We start from the raw sequence: 27,365 nt of genomic DNA on the forward strand, positions 1-27,365 counted from the left end.
TGAAAGCTATAAACATAGTTTTATGATTTTGCTGATCCCATTTGATTTTCAAAGGCTAACATAGTTGACACTGGAAAAATTTTTTAAAACTTTGAGATTCATAAAATGAATATAGAACATTTTCTACCAGTAGCATGAAGACAACCCAAATAGATTACCATAACAACACATGCTCTGGAATTTAAACAAGTGGAAGTCTTGTGGAAGACCCAGTTGAAATATGAGAAATATAATGTATAGAGATGCAATGTATAAAGTTTCCATGTTTTATAACAACTCAGGCTCAGAAACAGTCAAACAAAGACCACAGATAGTAATTTGGTGAGTAAGGGGTTTATCATAGTCAACTCATAAAATATAGTGGGTTGGGGAGTTATGCTGGTTTTGTTTCTCTATTGTCTTTGAAGTTGAAATGATTTATGATACCCTAAGTAGGCTCCTAGAACCTGGAACTTTTCTAAGGATGGCAGTAGGAGAAGTAACAGGAACTCACATTTCACCTAAGGAAATATGTATTTAATACTAACTGAGGACAAGGAACTGCAGCAGGTTTTAGAGCAAACAACTCTAAAAGTAGTCAATGGATAGGTCGAATTTTGGTTTAGGTTTTTACCAGATTTTTCATTTTTAACACAGTATTATTATTAATGGGTACATTAAAATAAGGTTGGAGGTTTGGTTAACCTCCATTTTGTACTCCCAGCTTCTGCCAATGCCTTGTCTAGTAGGGTATGAGAAGTATGTGCAGCGAATGGTCTTACTCTATCATTTGGGTAAATCTGAAAGACTTCAGACACAACATTATTAACATCTCCCTTTAAAATACACATAGGGGACCTTCACTATGATGGACTAGTAAGACGTGGAGATCACGTTCATCCCCACAAATGCATCAAAAATACATCTGCATGTGGAACAACTCATACAGAACACCTACTGAATGCTGGTAGAAGACCTCAGAATTCCCAAATGCAAGAAACTCCCCATGTACCAGGGTAGGGCAAAAGAAAAAAGAAAAAAACAGAGACAAAAGAATAGGGATGGGACCTGCACCTCTGGGAAGGAGCTGTGAAGGAGGAAAAGTTTCCACACACTAGGAAGTCACTTCACTGTCAGAGACGGGGGGTGGGGGGGGGAGCTTTGGAGCCATGGAGGAGAGCGTAGCAACAGGGGTGCAGAGGGCAAAGCAGAGAGATTCCTACACAGAGGATCAGTGCCGAATAGCACTGACCAGCTTGAGAGACTTGTCTGCTCACTCATCGGGTTGGGTGGGGGCTGGGAGTTGAGACTCCAGCTTCGGAGGTCAGATCCCAGGGAGATGACTTGGGTTGGCTGTGTGAACACAGCCTGAAGAGGGCTAGTATTCCACAGCTAGCCGGGAGGGAGTCTGGGAAAAAGTCTGGAACTGCCTAAGAGGCAAGAGACCATTTTTTCAGAGTGTGTGAGGAGAGGGGATTCAGAGCACCATCTAAACGAGCTCCAGAGATGAACACAAGCCACAGCTATCAGCAGGGACACAAGAGACAGGCATGAAATGCTAAGACTGCTGCTGCAGCCACTCTAAGAAACCTGTGTGCAAACACAGGTCACTAACCACACCTCCCATACCTGGAGCCTGTGCAGCCCGCCACTACCAGGGTCCTGAGATCAAGGGACAACTTCCCTGGGAGAACACACCATGCACCCCAGGCTGTTGCAACATCATGCCAGGCTCTGCTGCTGCAGGCTTGCCCCACATTCCATACCCCTCTCTCCCCGCAGCCTGCGTGAGCCAGAGCCACCTACCTAATCAGCTGTTCCTTTAACCCTGTCCTGTTGGGGCAGGGAACAGACACCCTCAGTAGACCTACATGCAGTGGAGGGGCTAACTCCAAAGCTGAACCCCAGGAGTTGTGCAAACAAAGAAGAGAAACGGAAATTTCTCCCAGCAGCTTCAGGAGCAGTGGATTAAATCTCCACAATCAGCATAATGTACCCTGCATCTGTGGAATACCTGAATAGATAATTAATCATCCCAAAATTGAGATAGTGGAATTTGGGAGTAACTGTAGACATGGGATGTGCTTTCTGCATCTAATTTGTTCCTAGTTTTATGTTTATTTTAGTTTAGTATTTAGAGCTTATTATCATTGGTAGATTTGTTTATTGATTTGGTTGCTCTCTTCCTTTATATATATTTTGTTTGTTTGTTTGTTTGTTTTCCCTTTTTCTCTTTTTGTGAGTGTGTATGTGTATGCTACTTTGTGTGATTTTTTTCTGTATAGCTTTGCTTTTACCATTTATCCTAGGTTTCTGTCTGACCATTTTTTGCGTGTTTGTTTGTTTTAGTATAGTTTTAACACTTGTTTTCATTGGTGGATTCGTGGATTTGGTTTTTCGTTTGGTGGCTCTTTTCATTCTTTCTTTTTCTTTTTATTACTTTTGTATATTTTTAACTTTAATAATATTTTAATAACTTTATATTTTATTTTATTTTTCTCTTCCTTTCTTTTTTTTTTTTGAATTGACTGTTTTATTTCTGCCTTCACTACTGTCATTATTTTTTTAAGACAATTTTTTAGAACAGTTTAAAGTTCACAGCAAAATTGAGAGGAAGGTACAGAGATTTCCCATATGCCCCCTGCCCCCGGCCCCCCAGATCCACAGCCTCCCCCAGCATCAGCATCCCCAGAGTGTGGACATTTGTTACAAATGATGAACCTATGCTGACATGTCATAATCACTTAAAGCCCACAGTTTACATCAGTGTCATTCTGAGTATTGTACATTCTGTGGGTTTGGACAAATGTAAAATGACATGAATCCACCATAATAGTATCACACAGAATAGTTCCACTGCCCTAAAAAATCCTCTGTGCACCCACCCCCCGTATTCATCCCTCCATCCCCTTCCCCAGGCTCTAGCACCACTGATCTTTTTACTTTCTCCATAGTTTTACCTTTGCAGAATGTCCTACAGTTGAAATCCTCTACAGATTGGCTTCTTTGACTTAGTAATATGCATTTGAGGTTTCTCCATATTTTTTTCATGGCTTGAAAGCTCATTTCTTTTTGGCCTTGAATAATATTCCATTGTCTGAATGTACCATATTTTACTTATTCATCACTGAAGGACTGAAAGACATCTTTTGGTTGCTTCTGTTTGTATGGAAACACAAAAGACCCCAAATAGCCAAAGCAATCTTGAGAACGAAAAAAGGAACTGGAGGAATCAGGCTCCCTGACTTCAGACTATACTACAAAGCTACAGTTATCAAGACGGTATGGTACTGGCACAAAAACAGAAAGATAGATCAATGGAACAGGATAGAAAGCCCAGAGATAAACCCACACATATATGGACACCTTATCTTTGATAAAGGTGGCAGGAATGTACAGTGGAGAAAGGACAGCCTCTTCAATAAGTGGTGCTGGGAAAACTGGACAGGTACTTTTAAAAGTATAAGATTAGATCACTCCCTAACACCATACATAAAAATAAGCTCAAAATGGATTAAAGACCTAAATGTAAGGCCAGAAACTCAAACTCTTAGAGGAAAACATAGGCAGAACACTCTATGACATAAATCACAGCAAGATCCTTTCTGACCCACCTCCTAGAGGAATGGAAATAAAAACAAAAATAAACAAATGGGACCTAAAGAAACTTCAAAGCTTTTGCACAGCAAAGGAAACCATAAACAAGACGAAAAGACAACCCTCAGAATGGGAGAAAATATTTGCAAATGAAGCAACCGACAAAGGATTAATCTTCCTTTCTTTCATTTTTTTTTCCTCCCTTTTCTTCGGATCTGAGGGGCTGACAGGGTCTTGGTGCTATAGCTGGGTGTCAGGGCAGAATCTCTGAGGTGGGAGAGCCGAGTACAGGACATTGGATGCCCAGAGACCTCCCAGCCCCACATAATATCAAATGGTGAAAACTCTCCCAGAGGTTGCCATCTCAACACTGAGACCCAACTCCAATCAACAACCAGCAAGCTACAGGGCTAGACACGCTGTGCCAAACAACTAGCAAGACAAGAACACAATGGCACCCATTATCAGAGAGGCTGCCTAAAATCATAATAAGGTCAGACAACCCCAAGCACACCACCAGACACAGTCATGTCAACCAGAAAGACAAGATCCAGCCTCATCCACCAGAACACAGGCACCAGTCCCTCCACCAGGAAACCTACACAACCCACTAAAACAAGCCTAGCCACTGGGGGAAGAAATCAACAACAACAGGAACTACGACTTGCAGCCTGTGAAAAGAAGACCACAAACACACTAAGTTAAGCAAAATGAGAAGACAGAGAAACACATAGCTGATGAAGAAACAAGATAAAAACCCACCAGACCAAACAAATGAAGAGGAAATAGGCATTCTACCTGAAAAAGAATTCAGAGTAATGATAGTAAAGATGATCCAAAATCTTCGAAATAGAATGGAGAAAATACAATAAATGTTTAACAAGGACCTAGAAGAAATAAACAGCAAACAAACAGTGATGAACAACACAATAAATGAAATTGAAAATTCTCTAGAAGGAATCAGTAGAAGGATAACTGAGGCAAAAGAATGGATAAGTGACCTGGAAGATAAAATAGTGGAAATAACTACCCAAGAGCAGAATAAAGAAAAAAAGAATGAAATGAATTGAGAACTGTCTCAAAGACCTGTGGGACAACAATAAACGTACCAACATTTGAATCATAGGGGTCTCAGAAGAAGAAGAGAAAATGAAAGGGATTGAGAAAATATTTGAAGAGATTATAGTTGACAACTTCACTAATATGAAGAAGGAAATAGTCAATCAACTCCAGGAAGCACACAGAGACCCATTCAGGATAAATCTACAGGGAAAAATGTCAAGACACATATTAATCAAACTATCAAAAATTAAATACAAAGAAAATATATTAAAAGCAGCAAGGGACAGCAACAAATAACATACAAGGGAATCCCATAAGGTTAACAGCTGATCTTTCAGCAGAAACTCTGCAAGACAGAAGGGAATGGCAAGACATATTTACAGTAATTAAAGGGAAAAATCTATAACCAGAATTACTCTACCCAGCAAGGATCTCATTCAGATTTGATGGAGAACTTAAAACATTTACAGATAAGCAAAAGCTAAGTGAATTCAACACCACCAAATCAGCTTTACAACAAATGATAAAGGAACTTTTCTGGCAGGAAACACAAGAGTAGGAAAAGACCTACAGTAACAAACCCCAAACAGTTAAGAAAATGGTAATAGGGACTCTACTTGATGGTAATAGGAACATACATAACGATAATTACCTTAAATGTACATGGATTTTACCCAACCAAGAGACATAGACTGGTTGAATGGATACAAATAAATGACCTGCATACATGCTGTCTACAAGAGACCCATTTCAGACCTAGGGACACATACAGACTGAAAGCAAGGGGATGGAAAAAGATATTCCATGCAAATGGAAATCAAAAGAAATATGGAGCAGCAATTCTCATATCAGACAAAATAGACTTTAAAATAAAGACTATTACAAGAGACAAAGAAGGACACTACATAATGATCAAGGGATCAATTCAAGAAGAAGATATAGAAATAGTAAATATTTATGCCTTCAATTTAGGAACACCCCAGTACATAAGGTAAAGCTAACAGCCATAAAAGGGGAAATCAACAGTAACACAATAATAGTAGCGAACACCAACACCCCACTTTCACCAATGGACAGATTGTCCAAAATGAAAATAAATAAAGAAACACAAGCTTTAAATGATACATTAAACAAGATGGACTTAATTGATATTTATACGACATTCCATCCAAAAACAGCAGAATGCACATTCTTGTCAAGTGCTTATGGAACATTCTACAGGATAGATCATATCTTGGGTCACAAATCAAGCCTTGGTGAGTTTAAGAAAATTGAAATCATACCGGGTATCTTTTCTGACCACAATGCTATGAGAATATATATCAATTACAGGAAAAAAATCTGAAAAAAAATACAAACACATGAAGGCAAAAAAAATATACTACTAAATAGCCAAGAGATCACTGAATAAATCAAAGGGGAAATGAAAATATGCCTAGAAGAAAATGACAATGAATACAGGATGACCCAAAAGCTATGGGAAGCAGCAAAAGCAGTTCTAAGAAGGAAGTTTATAGCAATACAATCCTACCTCAAGAAACAAGAAACATCTCAAATAAACAACCTACTCTTAAACCTAAGCAATTAGAGAAAGAAGAACAAAAAACCCCAAAAGTTAGCAGAAGAAAAGAAATCATAAAGATTACATGAGAAATAAATGAAGGAAACAATAGCAAAGATCAATAAAACTAAAACCTGGCTCTTTGAGAAGGTAAAAAAAAAATTGATAAACCATTACCCAGACTCATCAAGAAAAAAAGAGAGAAGACTCAAGCCGATAGAATTAGAAATGAGAAAGAGAAGTAACAACTGACACTGAGGAAATAAAAGGGATCATGAGCGATTACTACGAGCAACTGTATGCCAATACAATGGACAACCTGGAAGACATCTTTAGAAAAGCACAATGTTTTGAGACTGAACCAGGAAGAAATAGAAAATATAAACAGATCAATCACAAGCACTGAAATTGAATTTAAAATTTTCCAACAAACAAAAGCCCAGGACCAGATGGCTTCACAGGCGAATTCTAACAAACATTTAGAGAAGAGCTAATACCTAACCTTCTCAAAATCTTCCAAAATATAGCAGAGACAGCAACACTATTAAACTCATTCTATGAGCCCACCATCACCTTGATAGCAAAACCAGACAAAGATGTCACAAAAATAGAAAACTACAGGCCAATATCATTGATGAACATAGATGCAAAAAAAAAAAACTCAACAAAACACTAGCAAACAAAATCAAACAGCATATTAATAGGATCATACACCATGATCAAGTTGGCTTGATCCCAGGAATGCAAGGATTCTTTAATGTATGCAAATCAATCAATGTGACACACCATATCAACAAATTGAAAGATAACAACCATATCATAATCTCAATAGATGCAGAAAAGGCTTTTGACAAAATTCAATACAAATTTATGATAAACACCCATCAGAAAGTAGGCATAGAGGGAACTTACTTCAATATAATAAAAGCCATATATGACAAACCCACAGCCAACATAGTTCTCAATGGTGAAAAATTGAAACCATTTCCACTAAGATCATGAAAAAGACAAGGTTGTCCACTCTCACCACTATTATTCAACATAGTTTTGGAAGTTGTATCCATAGCAATCAGAGACGAAAAAGAAATAAAAGGAATCCAAATCAGAAAAGAAGTAAAGCTGTCACTGTTGGCAAATGACGTGATAATATACACAGAGAATCCTAAAGATGTTACTGGAAAAATACTAGAGCTAATCAATGATTTTGGTAAAGTAGCAGGATACAAAATTAATGCACAGTAATCTCTTGCATTCCTATACACTGATGATGAAAAATCTGAAAGAAAAATTAAGGAAACGCTTCCACTTACCATTGCAACAAAAAGAATATAATACCTAGAAATAAACCTACCTAAGGAGAAAATAGACCTATATGCAGAAAACAATAAGACTCTGCTGAAAGAAATTAAAGATGATAAAAACAGATGGAGAGATATATCATGTTCTTAGATTTGGAGAATCAAAATTGTGAAAATGACTATTCTACCCAAAGAAGTCCACAGATTCAATGCAATCCCTATCAAACTACCAATGGCATTTTTCACAGACTACAACAAAAAATTTCACAATTTGTATGGAAACACAAAAGATCAGAATAGCCAAACCACCATGAGAAAGAAAAATGGAGCTGGTGGGACCTGGCTCCCTGACTTCAGACTATAGAACAAAGCTACAGTAATCAAGAGAGCATGGTACTGGCACAAAAAAAGAAATATAGACCAATGGAACAGGATAGAAAGCCCAGAGATAAACCCATGCACATATCGTCATCTTATCTTTGATAGAGGAGGCAAAAATATACAATGGAGAAAAGATACTCTTTAATAAGTGGTGTTGAGAAAACCAGAAAGCTACATAAAAAAGAATGAAATTAGAACACTCCCTAACACCATACACAAAAATAAACTCAAAATGCATTAAAGACCTAAATGTAAGGCCAGACACTATAAAACTCTTAGTGGAAAACATAGGCAGAACACTCTATGACATAAATCACAGCAAGATCCATTTGGACCCACCTCCTAGAGAAATGGAAATAAAAACAAAAATTAACAACTGGGACCTAATGAAACTTAAAATCTTTTGCACAGCAAAGGAAACCATAAACAAGATGAAAAGACAACCCTAAGAATGGGAGAAAATATTTTCAAAAGAAGCAACTGAGAAAGGATTAATCTCCAAAATATACAAGCAGCTCAATATCAAAGAAACAAACAACCCCATCCAAAAATGGGCAGAAGACCTAAATAGACATCTCTCCAAAGAAGATATAGAGATTGCCAAGAAACACATGAAAGTATGCTCAACATCACTAATCATTAGAGAAATGCCAATCAAAACTAAAAGCAATCACCTTACACTATTCAGAATGGCCATCATCAAAAATCTACAGAAAATAAATTCTGGAGAGGGTGTGGAGAAAAGGAAACCCTCTTGTACTGTTGGTGGGAATGTAAATTGATACAGCCACTATGGAGAACAGTATGGAGGTTCCTTAAAAAATTAAAAATAGAACTACCATATAACCCAGCAATCCCACTACTGGGCATATACCCTGAGAAATCCGTAATTCAAAGAGTCATGTACCACAAACATCACTGCAGCTCTATTTACAATAGCCAGGACATGGAAGCCACCTAAGTGTCCATCGACAGATGAATGGATAAAGAACATGTGGCACATATATACAATGGAATATTACTCAGCCCTAAAAAGAAATGAAGTTGAGTGTTTTGTAGTGAAGTGTATGGAGCTAGAGACTGTCATACAGAGTGAAATAAGTCAGAAAGAGAAAAATAAATACCTCATGCTACATATATATATGGAATCAAAAGAAAAAAAAAAGGTTCTGAAGAACCTAAGGGCAGGACAGGAATAAAGACTCAGATGTAGAGAATGAACCTGAGGGATGGCAGGGGGGAGGATAAGCTGGGATGATGTGAGAGATTGGCATGGACATATATACACTACCAAATATAAAATAGATAGCTAGTGGGAAGCAGCCACATGGCACAGGGATATCAGCTTGGTGCTTAGTGTCCACCTAGAGGGGTGGGATAAGGAGTGTGGTAGGGAGATGAAAGAGGGAAGAAAAATGGGGATATATGTATGTGTATAGCTGATTCATTCTTTTATACAGCAGAAACTAACACACCATTGTAAAGCAATTATACTCCAGTAAAAATGTTTAAAAAAGAATAATGATGGAACATGCCCTCTGGGTGGGAGCTGTGAAGGAGAAAAATTTTCCACACACTAAGAAGCCCCTTCACTGGCAGAGACAGGGGAGGGTGGATGGGGAAGCTATGGAGCCATGGAGGAGAGCACAGCAACAGGGGTGCAGTGGGCAAATCGGAGAGATTTCACACAGAGGATCCGTTCTCACCAGTACTCACCAGCCTGAGATGCTTCTGCTCACCCATCAGTGTGAGTGGGGGCTGTGAGCTGAGGCTTGGGCATTGGAGGTCAGATTCCAGGGAGAGGACTGGGGTTGGCTGTGTGAACACTACCTGAAGGGGGCTAGTGCCCCACAGCTAACCATGAGGGAGTCTGGGAAAATGTCTGGAATTTGTCCCTAAGTGTCAAGAAACCATTGTTTCAGGGTGTGTGAGGAGAGGGGATTCAGAGCACTACCTAAATGAGCTTCAGAGATGGGCACGAGCCACGGCTATCAGGGTGGACCCCAGAGAAGGGCATGAAATGCTGCTGCTGCAGCCACCAAGAATCCTGTGTACAAGCACAGGTCACTATCCACACCTCCCCCACTGGGAGCCGGTGCAGCCCACCACTGCAAGGGTCACGTGATCCAGGGACAACTTCCCTAGGAGAACACTCAGCATGCCCCAGGCTGTTGTAATGTCATGTTGGCCTCTGCCGCAGCAGGCTCACCCCACATTCCATGGCCTGAGTGAGCCAGAGGCCTCTAATCAGCCACTGCTTTAACACCCTCCTGTCTGGGTGGGAACAGAAGCCTGAGGGCACCTACATGCAGAGGCAAGGCCAAAACCAAAGCTGAACCCCAGGAGCTGTGTGGACAAAAAAGAAAGTTAAATTTCTCTGTGCACCCTAAGGAGCAGCAGATAAAACCACCACAATCAACTTGATGTACCCTGCATCTGTGGAATACCTGAATAGACAATGAATCATCCCAAAATTGAGGCAGTGGACTTTGGTAGCAAATGTAGACATGGGGTTTGCTATATGCGAATGACTTGTTTCTGATTTTTATATTTACCTTAGTATAGATTTTAGTGCTTGGTATCATTGGTGGATTTGTTTATTTGTTTGGTTGCTACCTTTTCTTTATTACTTAAATTTTTATTTTATTTTAATAATTTAAAAATAAATTTTAATTTTAATAATTTTATTTACTTTTATTGTGTGTGTGTGTATATATATATATATATATATATATATATATATATATATATATATATTTGCTTTATTTTCTCCCTTTTCTTCTGAGCCATGTGGCTGACAGTGTCTTGGTGCTCTGACCTGCTGTCAGGTCAGAGACTCTGAGGTGGGAGAGCCGAGTACAGGAAATTGGAAAATAAGTGACCTCCTGGCCCCAAGTAATAGCAATTGGTGAGAGTTCTCCCAAGGATATCCATCTCAATGCTACGATCCAGCTCTACTCAACAGCCAACAAGCTCCAGTGCTGGATGCCCCATGCCAAAAACTAGCAGTACAGGAACACAATCCAACCCATTAGCAGAGAGGCTGCCTAAAATAATAATAAGTTCACAGACACCCCAAAACACACCACTGGATGCAGCACTGCCCACCAGAAACACAAGATCCAGCCCCACCCACCAGAATGCAAGCACCAGTCCCCTCCACCAGGAAGCCAAAACAAGCCACTGAACCAACCATACCCACTGGGGGCAGACACCAAAAACAACAGGAACTTCGAATCAGTAGCCTGCAAAAAGGAAACCCCAAACACAGCAAGTTAAGCAAAATGAGAGACACAGAAATATGCAGCAGGTGAAAGATCAAGGAAAAAACCCCATCAGAACAAATAAATGAAGAGAAAATAGGCAGCCAACCTGAGAAAGAATTCTGAGTAATGTGAGTAAAGATGATCCAAAATGTTGGAAATAGAATGGAGAAAATACAAGAAACTTTATGAAGTACCTAGAAGAACTAAAGAGCAAACAAAAAATGATGAACAACACAATAAATGAAATTAAAAATTCTCTAGAAGGAATCTATAGGAGAATAACTGAGGCAGAAGAGTGGATAAATGACCTGGAATATAAAATCGTGGAAATAACTACCAAGATCATAATAAAGAAAAAAGAATGAAAAGAATTGAGAACAGTCTCAAAGACCTCTGGAACAACATTAAATGCATCAACATTTGAATTATAGGGGTCCCAGAAGAAAAAGAAAGCATCTGAGAAAATATTGAAGAGATTATAGTTGAAAATTTCCCTAACATGAGAAAGGAAACAGTCAATAAAGTCCAGGAAGCACAGAGTCCCATATAGGATAAATCCAAGGAGAAACACACCAAGACATATTAATCAAACTATCAAAAATTAAATACAAAAAAACCATTAAAAGTAGCAAGGGAAAAAAACAAATATCATACAAAGGAATCCCCTTAAGGTTTACAGCTGAACTTTCAACAGAAACTCCGCAAGACAGAAGGCAGTGGCAGGACATACTTAAAGTGATGAAAGGGAAAAACCTACTACCAAGATTACTGTACCCAACAAGGATCTCATTCAGATTCGACAGAGAAATTAAAATCTTTACAGACAAACAAAAGCTAAGAGAATTCAGCACCCCCAAACCAGCTCTACAACAAATGCTAAAGAAACTTCTCTAGGCAGGAAACACAAGAGAAGGAAAAGACCTACAATAACAAACCCAACAATTAAGAAAATGGGAATAGGTACATATATATCAAAAATTACCTTAAATGTAAATGGATTTAATGCTCAAACCAAAAGACACAGACTGGCTGAAATGATACAAAAGAAGACCCATATATATGCTTTCTACAAGAGACCCACTTCAGACCTAGGAACACATACAGCCTGAAAATGAGGGGATGGGAAGAGATATTCCATGCAAATTGAAAGCAAAACAAACCTGGGGTAGCAATTTTCAAATCAGACAAAATGGACTTTAAAATAAAGACTATTACAAGAGACAATGCAATCTCTTCAAATATTTTCTCAGTCCCTTTGTTTTTCTCTTCTTCATCTGGGACCCCTATAATTCGAATGTTGGTGCTTTTAATGTTGTCCCAGAGGTCTCTGAGACTGTCCTCAGTTCTTTTCATTCTTTTTTCTTTATCCTGCTCTGCAGTAGTTATTTCCACTATTTTATCTTCCAGGTCACTTACCTGTTCTTCTGCCTCAGTTATTCTTCTATTGATCCCTTCAAGAGTATTTTTAATTTCATTAATTGTGTTGTTCATCATTGTTTGTTTCCTCTTTAGTTCTTCTACATACTTGTTAAATGTTTCTTGCATTTTCTCTATTCTATTTCCAAGATTTTGGATCACCTTTAATATCTGGAGAGGGTGTGGAGAAAAGGGAACCCTCTTGCACTGCTGGTGGGAATGTAAATTGATACAGCCACTATGGAGAACAGTATGGAGTTTCTTCAAAAAACTACAAATAGAACTACCATACGACCCAGCAATCCCACTACTGGACATATACCCTGAGAAAACCATAATTCAAAATGAGTCATGTACCAAAATGTTCATTGCAGCTCTATTTACAATAGCCAGGAGATGGAAGCAACCTAGGTATCCATCGTCAGATGAATGGATAAAGCAGATGTGACACAAATATACAATGGAATATTACTCAGCCATAAAAAATGAAATTGAGTTATTTGTAGTGAGGTGGATGGAACTAGAGTCTGTCATACAGAGTGAAGTAAGTCAGAAAGTGAAAAACAAATACCATATGTTAACACATATATATGGAATCAAAGGGGAAAAAAAAGGTCATGAAGAACCTAGGGGTAAGATGGGAATAAAGGCACAGACCTACTAGAGAGTGGACTTGAGGATATAGGGAGGGGGAAGGGTAAGCTGTGACAAAGTGAGAGAGTGGCATGTACATATATATACTATCAAACGTAAAATAGATAGCTAGTGGGAAGCAGCCGCATAACACAGAGAGATCAGCTCGGTGCTTTGTGACCACCTAGAGGGGTGGGATAGGGAGGGTGGGAGGGAGGGAGATGCAAGGGGGAAGAGATATGGGAACATATGTATATGTATAACTGATTCACTTTGTTAGAAAGCAGAAATTAACACACCATTGTAAAGCAATTATACTCCAGTAAAGATGTTAAAAAAAAAGAGACAATGCAAGACACTACATAATAATCAATGGAAGAACATATAATGATTGTAAATATTTATGCCCCCAACATAGGAGCACTTCAATACTTAAGGAAAATGCTGACATCCAAAAAAGGAAACACAATAGGGTAAACGACAGTAACACAATAATAGTAGGGGATTTTAACACCCCATTTTCACCAATGAACATATCATCCAAAATGAAAATAAATAAGGAAACACAAGCTTTAAATAACACATTAAACAAGATGGACTTAGTTGATATTTGTAGGACATTCCATCTACAAAGTATACACTTTCTTCTCAAGTACTCATGGAACATTCTCCAGGATAGATCATATCGTGTGTCACAGACCAGTCCTTGGTAAATTTAAGAAAATTGTATCAAGTATCTTTTCCGACCACAGCACTATGAGATTACATTTCAATTACACGAAAAACAAAACTGTAAAAAGTACAAACACATGGAAGCTAAACTATATGCTACTAAATAACCAAGAGATCACTGAATAAATCAAAGAAGAAATCAAAATATGCCTTGAAAAAAATGACAATAAAAACACAATGACCCAAAACCTATGGGATGCAGCAAAAGCAGTTCTAAGAGGAAAGTTTATCATAAAACAATCCTACTGCAAGAAATAAGAAAAACCTCAAATAAACAACCTAACCTTACACCTAAAGCAATTATAGAAACAAGAACAAAAAAAAAAAACCACAGATAGCAGAAGGAAAGAAATCATAAAATCAGATCAGAAATAAATGAAAAAAAATGAAAGAAACAATAGCAAAGATCCATAAATCTAAAAGCTGGTTATTTTAGAAGATAAACAAAATTGAAAAAACACTAGCCAGATTCATCAAGAAAAAAAGGGGGAAAACTCAAATCAACAGATTTAGAAAATAAAAAGGAGAAGTAACAACAGACACTCAGAAATAAATGGATCATGAGAGATTACTACAAGCAACTATATGCCAATAAATAGGACAACCTGGAAGAAATGGGCAAATTCTTAGAAAAGCACAACCTTCCTAGACTGAACCAGGAAGAAATAGAAAATACAAACATATCAATCACAAGCACTGAAATTGAAACTGTGATTTAAAATTTCCAAAAAACAAAATCCCAGGACCAGATGGCTTCACAGGCAAATTCTATGAAACATTTAGAGAAGAGTTAACATCTATCCTTCTGAAACTTTTCCAAAATATAGCAGAGGGAGAAACACTCCCAAACTCATTCTATGAGGCCACCACCACCCTGATACCAAAATCAGAAAAAGGTGTCACAAAAATAGAAAACTACAGGCCAATATAACTGATAAACATAGATGCAAAATCCTCAACAAAATACTAGCAAACAGAATCCAACTGAACACTAAAAGTGTCATACAATATGAGCAAGTTGGGTTTACCTCAGGAATGCAAGGATTCTTCAATACATGCAGATCAACCTGATACACCATGTTAACAAATTGAAGGATAACAAACATATGATAATCTTAATAGATGCGGAAAAAGTTTTCAACAAAATTCAACACTCACTTATGAAAAAGCTCTCCAGAATGTAGGCATAGAGGGAACTTACCTCAATATAATAAAGTCCATATATGACAAACTCACAGCCAACATCATTCTCAATGGTGAAAAACTGAAACAATTTCCTCTAAAATCTGGAACAAGACAACATTGCCCACTCTCACCACTGTTATGCAACATAGTGTTGGATGTATTAGCCACAGTAATCAGAGAAGAAAATGAAATAAAAAGAATCCAAATCAGAAAAGAAAAAGTAAAACTGTCACCATTGGAAGGTAAATGGTAATATACATAGAGAATCCTAAAGATGCTACCAGAAAACTACTAAATCTAATCAATGAATTTTGTAAAGTAGAAAGATACAAAATTTTTGCACACAAATCTTTTGCATTCTTGTACACTAATGATGAAAAATCTGAAATAGGAAATAAAGCAACACTCCCATTTACCACTTCAAGAAAAAGAATATAATACCTAGGAATAAACCTACCTAAGATAACAAAAGATCTGTATGCAGAAGATTATAAGACATTCATTAAAGAAATTAAAAATGAAACAAACACATGGAGAGATTAACCATGTTCTTGAAATGGAAGAATCTACCTTGTGAAAATTATTATATTACCCAAAGCAATCTACAGATTCAATGCAATCCCTATCAAACTACTGATGGAATTTTCGCCAGAAGTACAAAAAAAAAAAAAAATCACAATTTGTATGGAAAAACAAAAGACCAGAATAGCCAAAGCAATCTTGAGGAAGAAAAATGGAGCTGGTGGGATCAAGCTCCTTGACTTCAGACTATACTATAAAGCTACAGCAATCAAGAGAGTATGACACTGACACAAAAACAGAAATATAGATCAATGGAACAGGATAGAAAGCCTAGAGATAAACCCACACACACTTGGTCACCTTATCTTTGGTAAAGGAGGCAAGAATATACACTGGAGAAAAGATAACATCTTTAATAAGTGGTTCTGGGAAAACTGGACAGCTACATATAAAAGAATGAAATTAGAACACTCCCTATCACCATACACAAATATAAACTCAAAATGCATTAAGGACCTCAGTGTAAGGCCAGACACTATAAAACTGGTAGAGCAAGGCATAAGCAGAACAGTCTATGACATAAATTATAGCAAGGTCCTTTTGGACCCACCTCCTAGAGAAATGGAAATAAAAACAAAAATTAACAAATGGGACCTAATGAAATTTAAAATCTTTTGCACAGCAAAAGAAACCATAAACAAGACAAGAAGACAACTCTCATAATGGGAGAAATTATTTACAAAGGAAGCAACTGACAAAGGATTAATCTCCAAAATATACAAGCAGCTCATGCAGCTCAATATCTAAAAAACAAAAAAACAATCCAAAATTGGGCAGAAGACCTAAATAGACATTTCTCCAAAGGAGACATACAGATTGCCAAGAAACACATGAAAGCATTCTTAACATCACTAATCATTAGAGAAATGCCAGTCAAAACTACAATGAGGTATCACCTCACACAGGTCAGAATGGCCATCATCAAAATATCTACAAACAATAAATGCTGGAGAGGGTGTGGAGAAAAGGGAACTGTCTTGCACTGTCTTGTTGGTGGGAATGTAAATTGATACAGCCACTATGGAGAACACTATGGAGGTTCCTTAAGAAACTAAAAGTAGAACTACCAGCAATCCCACTACTGGGCATATACCCTGAGAAAACCATAATTCAAAAAGAGTCATGTACCACAATGCTCATTGTAGCACTATTTACCATAGTCAGTACATAGAAGCCACCTAAGTGTCCATCAACAGATGAATGGATAAATAAGATGTGGCACATATATCCAATGGAATATTACTTAGCCATAAAAAGAAATGAAATTGAGTTGTTTGTAGTGACATGGTTGGACCTTGAGTCTGTCATACAGAGTGAAATAAATCAGAAGGAGAAAAACAAATACCGTATGCTAACGCATATATATGGAATCTAAAAAAAAAAAAAATGGTTCTGATGAACCTCGGGGCAGGACAGGAATAAAGATGCAGAAATAGAGAATGGGCTTGAGTACACGGGGAGGGGGAAGGGTAAGATGGGACTAAGTGAGAGAGTTGCATGTACATATATACACTACCAAATTTAAAATAGATATCTAGTGAGAGCAACCACATAGCACAGGGAGATCAGCTCCATGCTTTGTGTCCACATAGAGGGGTGGGATAGTGAGGGAGACACAAGAGGGAGGGGATATGGGGATATATGTATAGCTGTTTAACTTTGTTATAGAGCAGAAACTAACACAACATTGTAGAGCAATTATACTCCAATAAAGATGTTTAAAAAAACACATCATAAAAAATTCTTACTGATAAAAAAATAGATATTGGAACGTGAGCAGCTAACGATTGTTAACTCCTTCTCTACTTCAGTAGTGATACTCAGTCCTGTTAGATGTACAAAGATGCCAGGGTGCCATTTGCTGGTGTTAGTTGGAAATGTGAAAAATCAAGGGTTAGGTGGCCATGAAATAAGTGCCAGACAAGGCTGAACAGCTGTACCATAGAGCTGGTCTCTAGAATTTGTTGTAGCATAGTGCTCTTGCTATAGTGATTTTGCCATTTATTTTGTACTGTACAACTATTTATTAACTCAATTATAACTTTTTTGTAATAAGCACATTCACTAATCAACAAACGTTAAAAGCCATGTTAAATGAAAAATAATACAATTCTATTTTTCAAAAAGTTAATGATAAATTTGTAACTTGCATAAAATGTGCTATTCATTTAGATCAAATGACTCATTCTAAATTAATTTAGCTCATATTTGGTTCTAACCTTTCTCATGCATAAACAAAAAATGAAATGATAACTTAATAAGATGATTTTATTAACAGAAGTATTTCACAGTTACACAAAGGTAATTTTAGAACAATGAAATCAAATACTTCAAATAGAAAATGTTATGTTTAATAATGGTTTGATTTTTTGATCCAATCCATAGAATCAGTATAAAGCCTTTGAAAGTTTATTCTACCAAGGTGAAATATTTGAGATTATTGAGAAAACTATTTTAAATTCAGTTTAAAAATTAAATCTGGAGATAAAAATATTTTTATATTTATCATATGAATGCAAATATTAGTAGAGCAAAAGCATCATTGTAAAATATTTTCTTATTAAGTTAGAAACCTCTGGAGAAATTTGGGATTATTTTGAAATACACATATTTCATAACTATATCTTAAGATGCCTTTATAGTCCACCCATCTATATAGAAAACATAGATGTCAATATTTATATGGAGAAAGAGTAATTGATAGAAGTATAGGGTTTGGGGTATTGGCGGTGTTGAATCTAAAAAGAAAAATTTCCCCTTTGCATGTATTTACCTACTTTCTTTCCTTGCTGCCCCTCATCAATTAGAGTTTGGAAATGTTTAAGCCTTTGGATAACTATTTTGTAAATTAACCTGTTTTCAAATGTAATTAATTACCTTTTGTAAATGCGTTCTTAACATTTGAGTTGAATTTTTTATCAAAATCAGTTGGAACTCTGATGCAGGACAAATGAAACATGAAACAAATGTAGCTTTCAAGCTTTTAATTAATCACAATGACTGAAAACAAAGCTTGAAAACACAAAGACACTGGAATTTTATTATAACAAAAGAGAGGAAACGACTGAATTAAATGATGAGAGCTCAAACTGTAAAAGTTTTAATTTTGAAATTTTATAATTGAACTTTGGAACATCTTGATTTGTGATTTTTTGATGGTGCATCTATTTTTATTGGATAAATTCATATTCTATACTAGAATGGAGTAAAATAAAGGATATGATTTTGCAGCATCTAAATTCGGTGAAACATTCAAAAGGTTTATTAAAAGAGACAACTTCTTGATGAATTTATTCTTGTAAAACAAATTTGTTGAAGACAGATCCTCTGAATAGAAGCAAAAATTATATATTTAAACTAAAACAAATACACATTTCAATACATACAAGAAAATTGGGAATATACACCTTTTAGCAGAATTTTCTCTGAGTTTCCCTGTCATGACCTATAGACAGTATTTTATTGATTAACACTATCATGGTCTGGAGAGAAGAATCAACTGAAAGTATTAAAAATTTCAAATTTATCAATAATAAATTGCAACTTTTAAAAACATTTCAGGGAAAAGACAATATTTTAAAATATATTTTTCTCCAAAATGGCATATTATAGATAGATGTAGCTAAGACTGTGATTAAAATGTATGAATTATCAATAATACATGTTCTGTATATGTTATTTTCCAATGTTCAGGTAAATTATATATTTTTTAAATGTTACTTTAATGTACACAGATACATGTTATTTTATTTTTGACATAATTTCACTTTTGAGAATAGTTTTTGAATAAAACAATTTTATAGGTCCACACACATAGTAAAACCAAATTGTCATCATTTTAATTATTTTGTTGTTCCCTTTCACATTCTGAAGTGCTACAGTTTGGATTGTATGTTATAAATCTCATGGTCACTCTATCCTTTGACTTTTTTAACACCTCTGGTGATTATTAAACATACTAAATTTTTAAAAGTGCTTTAGTAATGAGATCCCACTTCTATGTTCAACAAACCTATAAGCCAAGAAGAAAAAACAGAAGCTCAGTGGAGATAGCATCAGGGAAATGATCTAGCCATTTGGCAGCTGGTATAAAAAAGAAAGCAATATCATTCATTGTAGTATAGGTAGTACATGTCTAACAAGAAATAACTTCATTTTCTTCTTCTTATAAAATCAATTCATTTTCATCATAGAAAAATTAGAAAATACAAAAAAGTAAGAAGAAAATAAACACCCACACTACCTCCATCTGAGGAACACTATTGACCAATTAGTGACCACTATTGACCTTGACCAATTTTATTTTCAAGACTTTTACCTTGGAAATTCCCCTAAATTACAGTACTCTTTGAATTTTAATTTCAAAGATGATTGCCTACTTCTAGTTTGAGTGCAATAGGTCTAGGGTAGCCATACAAAGAGGAATGTGTGTGTTTGTAGATGATGCAAAAATTCGGCCTCTGTACACTGGTACTAAACGGAATCTCAGAGACAGAGTTTTGGGTGAAGTAGAAAAGAATAGGTTTATTGCTTTGCCAGGTAAAGGGGGCCACAGCAGGCCAATGCCCTCAAAACTGTGTGTCCAATAGGCATGGGAGGATTAGGAGTTTTATAGTCAAGGGGCAGGGTTACTGATAAGGGTTGGGGTGCATGCATGGCCTGCATTTCCCTCAATATAGATATCTTATGGCATCAGGTGGTCTCATGATCTGTGGTTCTTGAGGTTACTGAACTGTGACCTTTCTGGAACATCTTCCATTTGTTGGGGGTTTTTGCTCTGCAGAAGTGCTCAAAGATATTGTTATGTATATCCCTTGAGGAGGAACCAGGACCCTGTGTCATGGCTGTACTATTGTTTCTTGACTGCTCCTCCCTTGTGTCTGCATCCCCACCCTTCCTTGATTAACAGTTTGAAACTGTCCTTTGGAACTCAGGGAAGGGGACACAAAAAGTTTCTGTGCCCAGGAGCCCCACTGGGTCCTGCTCAGTTTCATAGATGCAATGGCTGTTATCTTGCTGGCTGAATATTATAATCGTCAATGGCTTGCACTGTGGAGTTTGACTGTCTGGATTCAAATTCTGGCTCTATCACTTCCCTGATGTGTGACCTTATAAAGTTACTTAAGCCTTCTGTGTTTCAGTTTGCTTAGCTGTGAGAGGAAGTGAATAATAGTATCTACTTCATGTTGTTGTTCCAAACATTAAATATTATAATACACAGCACCTGGCATACTGTGAGCACTTAGTAAATGTTAGCTATTATTATTTTGAGCTATGTGATTACATAAATATCATCTATCTTAACTCTGTGGAGAATAAGACTCAATCTTCTTTGAAGATTAACTTCTATATGTCTTTCTCAGGAGGCCTATTAACTCTTAGTGCCAACAGTAGAGATTTTACAAATATTACATTTTTTTCACATAAGTAATTTTTCTGTTTATTTTTATTTCTTTCTTTAACTGAAATTTCTGAACAACTTCCCAGGACCAGATTTCATCTTGCCACTTAATGTCATAACCTCCACTTGCAGGCCATCATCACCCTTACTTATCACCCCACACCAGTTAATTTTCTCTTAATCGTGTACTGCACAGGCATAAGAACACACACACACACACACACACACACACACACACACACACACAGCCAACATACAGAAAAAAGGACCTTTTTTTTCTTATTTAGCATTCATTAAAGCAGCAATCACAGGCTAAAAAGAAGTGGAATATTTACTTAGCCTCATGTTGGTGGAAGTCTTCAGCACTGGATTGTTTTTACACTGAAAAAAAAACCTCATGTAATCAGTTAATTGGAAAATTAGCCCACCTTCATCAATTTACATGTCTTTGGTATTTTATTTTTAAAATTCTATTTAGGCGTACTATGATACAATTAGGTCTGAAGCCAGAATTTTCTTTAAATCATATGAGAGTGTAAATATATATGTGTGTGTGCGTGTGTGTGTGTGTGTGTGTGTGTGTGTGTGTGTGTGTAACTATTAAACAAAAGACTACCAGTCTCACAGGTCCTAAACCTTCTTGCTCTAATAAAAATTAAAATCAGTCATTTAATTTTTTGACAGTATTTGTGATAGTTTTTTGAATATTTCATAATAGATTTCTGACTTCCTTTCAAACACATCATTTCTGATGTTAGTTTGTCAAATTAAAATAAATCCAGAATTAGGTAAGGAAAGACTTTATTCAAAAGGATTATTATCGCAAGTGGAAGTGACTATTGCAACAAGGAGAATGAGATCTGCAAGTCTCTCAAAGGTAAGGTAGAAAGAAATTTTCTTTTATTGGGAAAGATAAACAAGCCTAGAAAAAAAACAGGGAATGGGGCAGTGGGGTGAATATGTGGCTTAAATGACAGTTGATCAAAGAAAATGTCTTTCCTTGCAGTCAGCAAACTCTCTGGAGGAGCCATTAAGGGGGGGGGGGCTGTTCCATATTCTGATGCTGGCTCAGGCTGAGGGTGGGTCAAAGTTCAGGGACCTGGGGGAAGGAGAGAAATCTGAAAGTTTGGTCAAGCCAAGCTAGTGGTATTTAGTGGGGGCAAACAGTTTATCAAATCATTTACGAGTCAAAGAATGGGAATTTGGGGAGTTCCCTGGTGGTCCAGTGGTTAGGATTCTGTGCTTTCACTGCTGTGGGCCCTATGAGCCTTGTCCTAGGTAAACAAGGGAGCCATCTACCAGTCTTATCTAAGTTATGTGGGGAAATGTGGTTATTTGCAGTTAGCTATTTCCTGAAACACAAAAGTGTGGGTGGGAGAGGCGTCGGGGGTGTGGGGGAGGCCCTTGAGTCACTGTTTTCAGAATACAGGGCTCAGGTAAAGTTTAACGTTGCTACTTTGTATATTAAGGACATTTTCCTTGGGTAATACCCAGAGGGCACAGTCACATGTACCAACAATATCTCTTCTCTTACAAACCACTTAGATCTATGAATCCCTCTCCTTATTTATGGTTAGTTGGGTGGAGGAGTGGGGAAAATTGCACTTGGCCAACGGCGTTCTCACAGAAAAGTGCTTTTCAGTGTGTTGGCAATTTTCACTTGTGTACAAACTCCTGGGTTTTTTTTCTTTTCTTTTCTTAACTTTTTGTTTGGTTTGGTTAGGTTTGGTATTCTTTTTTTTTTTTTGATTTTTAATATAGTGTTTAATGTATCAAAGTATATTATGAGCATACTTAAATATCAAATGGTGCTGAAAGGTTTTTAATGAAATACTGTAGCCCTTTGCTCCAACTATTTCTAGTTCTCATCTCCAGAGGCAAATGTTTTATTTATTTTTTTTTAATTTTTATTGGAGTATAGTTGATTTACAATGTTTTTAGTTTCAGGTGTACAGCAAAGTGACTCCATTATACATATACATATATCCACCCTTTTTTAGATTCTTTTCCCATATAGGTCATTACAGAGTATTGAGTAGAGTTCCCTGTACTATACATCTGATGGTGATGTTCATACTTCTAAACAATATACATATAGAAAAAAAACTTTTCCTTGGTTCATTAATTTTAAACTTATCGACTTCCTATTATAATAAAGACTTAGCTATCTTGTACCTCCTCCTCTCCCTTCCCAACTGCCCCTCTTCCACTCCTCCCAATATATATGTAAATCACTATATTGCTTAAATCATTAATCAGCATGTTCATAATTATTACTATGTACATATTTACTGGATAACTAATTCTTGTCATCATATATATTTATTTACATTTTTCATATCTTCAGGCTATTATTTGCCTAGTTGCCTTGCATAATTTTCCAGATGCTCTTAATTCTTTCTAGATGCACAATCACATTATCTACCATACCATCTGCTCTACTGAGTTTAATTTTTCTGGGATGCCTCCTTCCTGGGACTGCCATCATTCTGCTCTAATCTGAACAGACTGATCTCTGCAGGTCTGCCATACAGTTGCTATCCTAAGACTAATCTTCACAGTTGTCTTGAGTAAGACTCATTGATCCCTAAACCTAGGAATGATATTTAGCTGTTACACACCTGTATGGAAGAGTAGCCAGCCTCCCTCTTGATTGTTTGAGAATCCATTCTCACTAGTAAGTGTCATGAAATGTTGGTTGTTAAATATTTTTAACATCATCTTAAGGAAATCAATATCTTGTTTTTTCTTACTGTATATCCCTATATTGCCGGCGAACATATTCTTATGATAGATTTTCATATGATAGGTTTTGCACACTTGATCCCTACTATACATGTTTTCTCTAGGTCCTGAAATTTTCTGGGGTTCTGTGAGGACATATTAGCTCTTTTTTCTATCTTAGAGCATTGTCATTGTAACCTATTGTACGCCGATGTCCCTTCATCATTATCTTTGTCTTTTGTGATTTGTACAATTTTCATTTAATTTTAACTTTAATTATTAAAACATGACTATAATGCAAAAAGCTGTTGAAACATAAATGATAATGATATTGACCTCAATTGAGAAGAAAAATTTGTAAAATTTTCCTGTAGATTCTTGCTTTAAAAATCCCTTTGTCTTTAAAACTGATTTTTCCATTATGGATTTAAGTCAAATAAAATTACTAAGAATAATCTTCCTGCAACAAATTTTGTAGTCAAATTAAGTCCTCTGAACAGAAATTTCTTATTCAAATATCAAATATTTTAAAAGAATTGGAAATAACCTAGATCAAATCTCAGCTTAAAACTGGATACTGGGACATGAGGGGGAAGATGGTGGAAGAGTAAGACACGGAGATAACCTTCCTCCCCACAGATAAATGAGAAATACATCTACACGTGGAAAAACTCCTACAGAACAACCACTGAATGCTGGAGAAGACCTCAGACTTCCCAAAAGGCAAGAAACTCCCCACATACTTGGGTAGGGCAAAAGAAAAAAAGAAAAAACAGAGACAAAACAATAGGGATGGCACCTGCACCAGTGGGAGGGAGCTGTGCAGGAGGAAAGGTTTCCACACACTAGGAAGCCTCTTCAAGGGCAGAGATTGCGGGTGGCGCAGGGGGGAAGCTTCGGAGCCGTGGACGAGAGTGCAGCAACAGGGGTGCGAAGGGCAAAGCAGAGAGATTCCCACACAGAGGATCGATGCCAACCAGCACTCTCCAGCCCAAGAGGCTTGTCTGCTCACCCACCGGGGTGAGCGGGGTCTGGGAGCTGAGGCTCGGGCATTGGTCAGATAGCAGAGAGAGGACTGGTGGCATGAACACAGCCTGAAGGGAACAGTACACCATGGCTAGCCTGGAGAGGAGTCCGAGGAAAAGTCTGGACCTGCCGAAGAGGCAAGACACTTTTTCTTCCCTCTTTGTTTCCTGGTGCGCAAGGAGAGGGGATTAAGAGCAAGGCTTAAAGGAGTTCCAGAGATGGGCGCGAGCCGCGGCTAAAAGCGTGGACCACAGAGACGGGCGTGAGATGCTAAGGCTGCTGCTGCCACCACCAAAAAGCCTGTGTGCGAGCACAGGTCACTATCCACACATCCATTCCGGGGAGCCTGTGCAGCCCACCACTGTCAGGGTCCCGGGATCCAGGGACAACTTCCCAGGGAGAATGCACAGTGTGCCTCAGGCTGGTGCAATTTCACGCTGGCCTCTGCTGCTGCAGGCTTGCCCCACACTCTGTGCCCCTCCCTCCCCTTGGCCTGAGGGAGCCAGAGCCCCAGAATCAGGTGCTCCTTTAACCCCGCCCTGTCTGAGTGAAGAACAGAACCCCTCTGGTGACCTACAGGCAGAGTCAGGGCCAAATCCAAAGCTGCGCCCAGGGAGATGTGAGAACAAAGAGAAAGGGAAATTTCTCCAAGCAGCCTCAGGAGCAGTGGATTAAATCTCCACAATCAACTTGATGTACCCTGCATCAGTGGAATACCGGAAAAGACAATGAATCACCTCAAATTGAGGAAATGGTCTTTGAGAGAAAGATTTATTATTTTTTCCCCATTTCCTCTTCTTGTGAGTGTGTATGTGTATGCTTCTGTGTGAGATTTTGTCTATATAGCTTTTCTTTCACCATTTATCTTAGGGTTCTGTCCATCCATTTTTTTTTTTACTTTTTTTAAAAAAAATTTCTTAATAATAATTTTTTTTATTTTAATAACTTTATTTTATTTTATCGTTATTTTATTTTTTTATCCTCTTTCTTTCTTTCTACTTTTTCTCCCTTTTATTCTGAGCCTTGTGGATGAAAGGTTCTTGGTGCTGCAGCCAGGAGTCAGTGCTGTGCCTCTGAGGTGGGAGAGCCAACTTCAGGACACTGGTCCACAAGAGACCTCCCAGTTTCATGTAATATCAAATGGAGAAAATCTCCCAGAGGTCTCCACCTCAACACCAACACCCAGCTTCACTCAAAGAACAGCAAGCTAAAGTGCTGAACACCCTATGACAAACAACTAGCAAGATAGGAACACAACACCCCCAGTAGCAGAGAGGCTGCCTAAAATCGTAATAAGTCCATAGACACCCCAAAACACACCACCAGGTGTGGACCTGCCCACCAGAAAGACAAGATCCAGCCTCATCCACCAGAACACAGGCACTAGTCCCCTCCACCAGGAAGCCTACACAGCCCACTGAACCAAATTTAGCCACTGGGGAAAGACACCAAAAACAATGGGTACTATGAACCTGCAGCCTGCAAAAAGGAGACCCCAAACACAGTAAGATAAGCAAAATGAGAAGACAGAAAAACACACAGAAGATGAAGGAGCAAGATGAAAACCCACCACACCTAACAAATGAAGAGGAAATAGGCAGTCTACCTGAAAAAAATTCAGAATAATGATAGTAAAGATAATCCAAAAACATGGAAATAGAAGAGAGAAAATGCAAGAAACATTTAACAAGGACTTAGAAGAACTAAAGAGGAAATAAGCAACGATGAACAACATAATAAATGAAATTAACAATACTCTAGAAGGGATCAACAGCAGAATAACTGAGGCAGAAGAATGGATAAGTGGCCTGGAACATAAAATAGTGGAAATAACTACTGCAGAGCAGAATAAAGAAATAAAGAATGAAAAGAAATGAGGACAGTCTCAGAGACTTCTGGGACAATATTAAATGCACCAACATTCAAATAATAGGTGTCCCAGAAGAAGAAGAGAAAGAGAAAGAGACTGAGAAAATATTTGAAGAGGTTATAGTTGAAAACTTCCCTAATATGGGAAAGGAAATAGTTAATCAAGTCCAGGAAGCATGGAGCATCCCGTACAGGATAAATGCAAGGAGAAACACACAAAGACACATATTAATCAAACTGTCAAAAATTAAATACAAAGAAAGCATATTAAAAGCAGCAAGGGATAAATAACACACAAGGGAATCCCCATATGGTTAACAGCTGATCTTTCAGGAGAATCTTTGCAAGCCAGAAGGGAGTGTCAGGACATATTTAAATTAATGAAGGAGAAAACCTACAAATACGATTATCCTACCCAGCAAGGGTCTCATTCAGATTTGATGGAGAAATTAAAAGCTTTACAGACAAGCAAAAGCTGAGAGAGTTCAGCACCACCAAAGCAGCTTTACAACAAATTCTAAAGGACCTTCTCTAGGCAAGAAACACAAGAGAAGGAAAATAACTGCAATAACAAACCCAAAACAATTATGAAAATGGGAAAAGGAACATAGATAATGATAATTAGCTTAAACTATCAAACTCTTAGAGGAAAA

This window comes from Aethalodelphis obliquidens, unplaced genomic scaffold, assembly GCF_003676395.1.
Source record: "Aethalodelphis obliquidens isolate GAN/ISIS:26980383/991018 unplaced genomic scaffold, ASM367639v1 scaffold54, whole genome shotgun sequence".
NCBI lineage: Eukaryota > Metazoa > Chordata > Mammalia > Artiodactyla > Delphinidae > Aethalodelphis > Aethalodelphis obliquidens.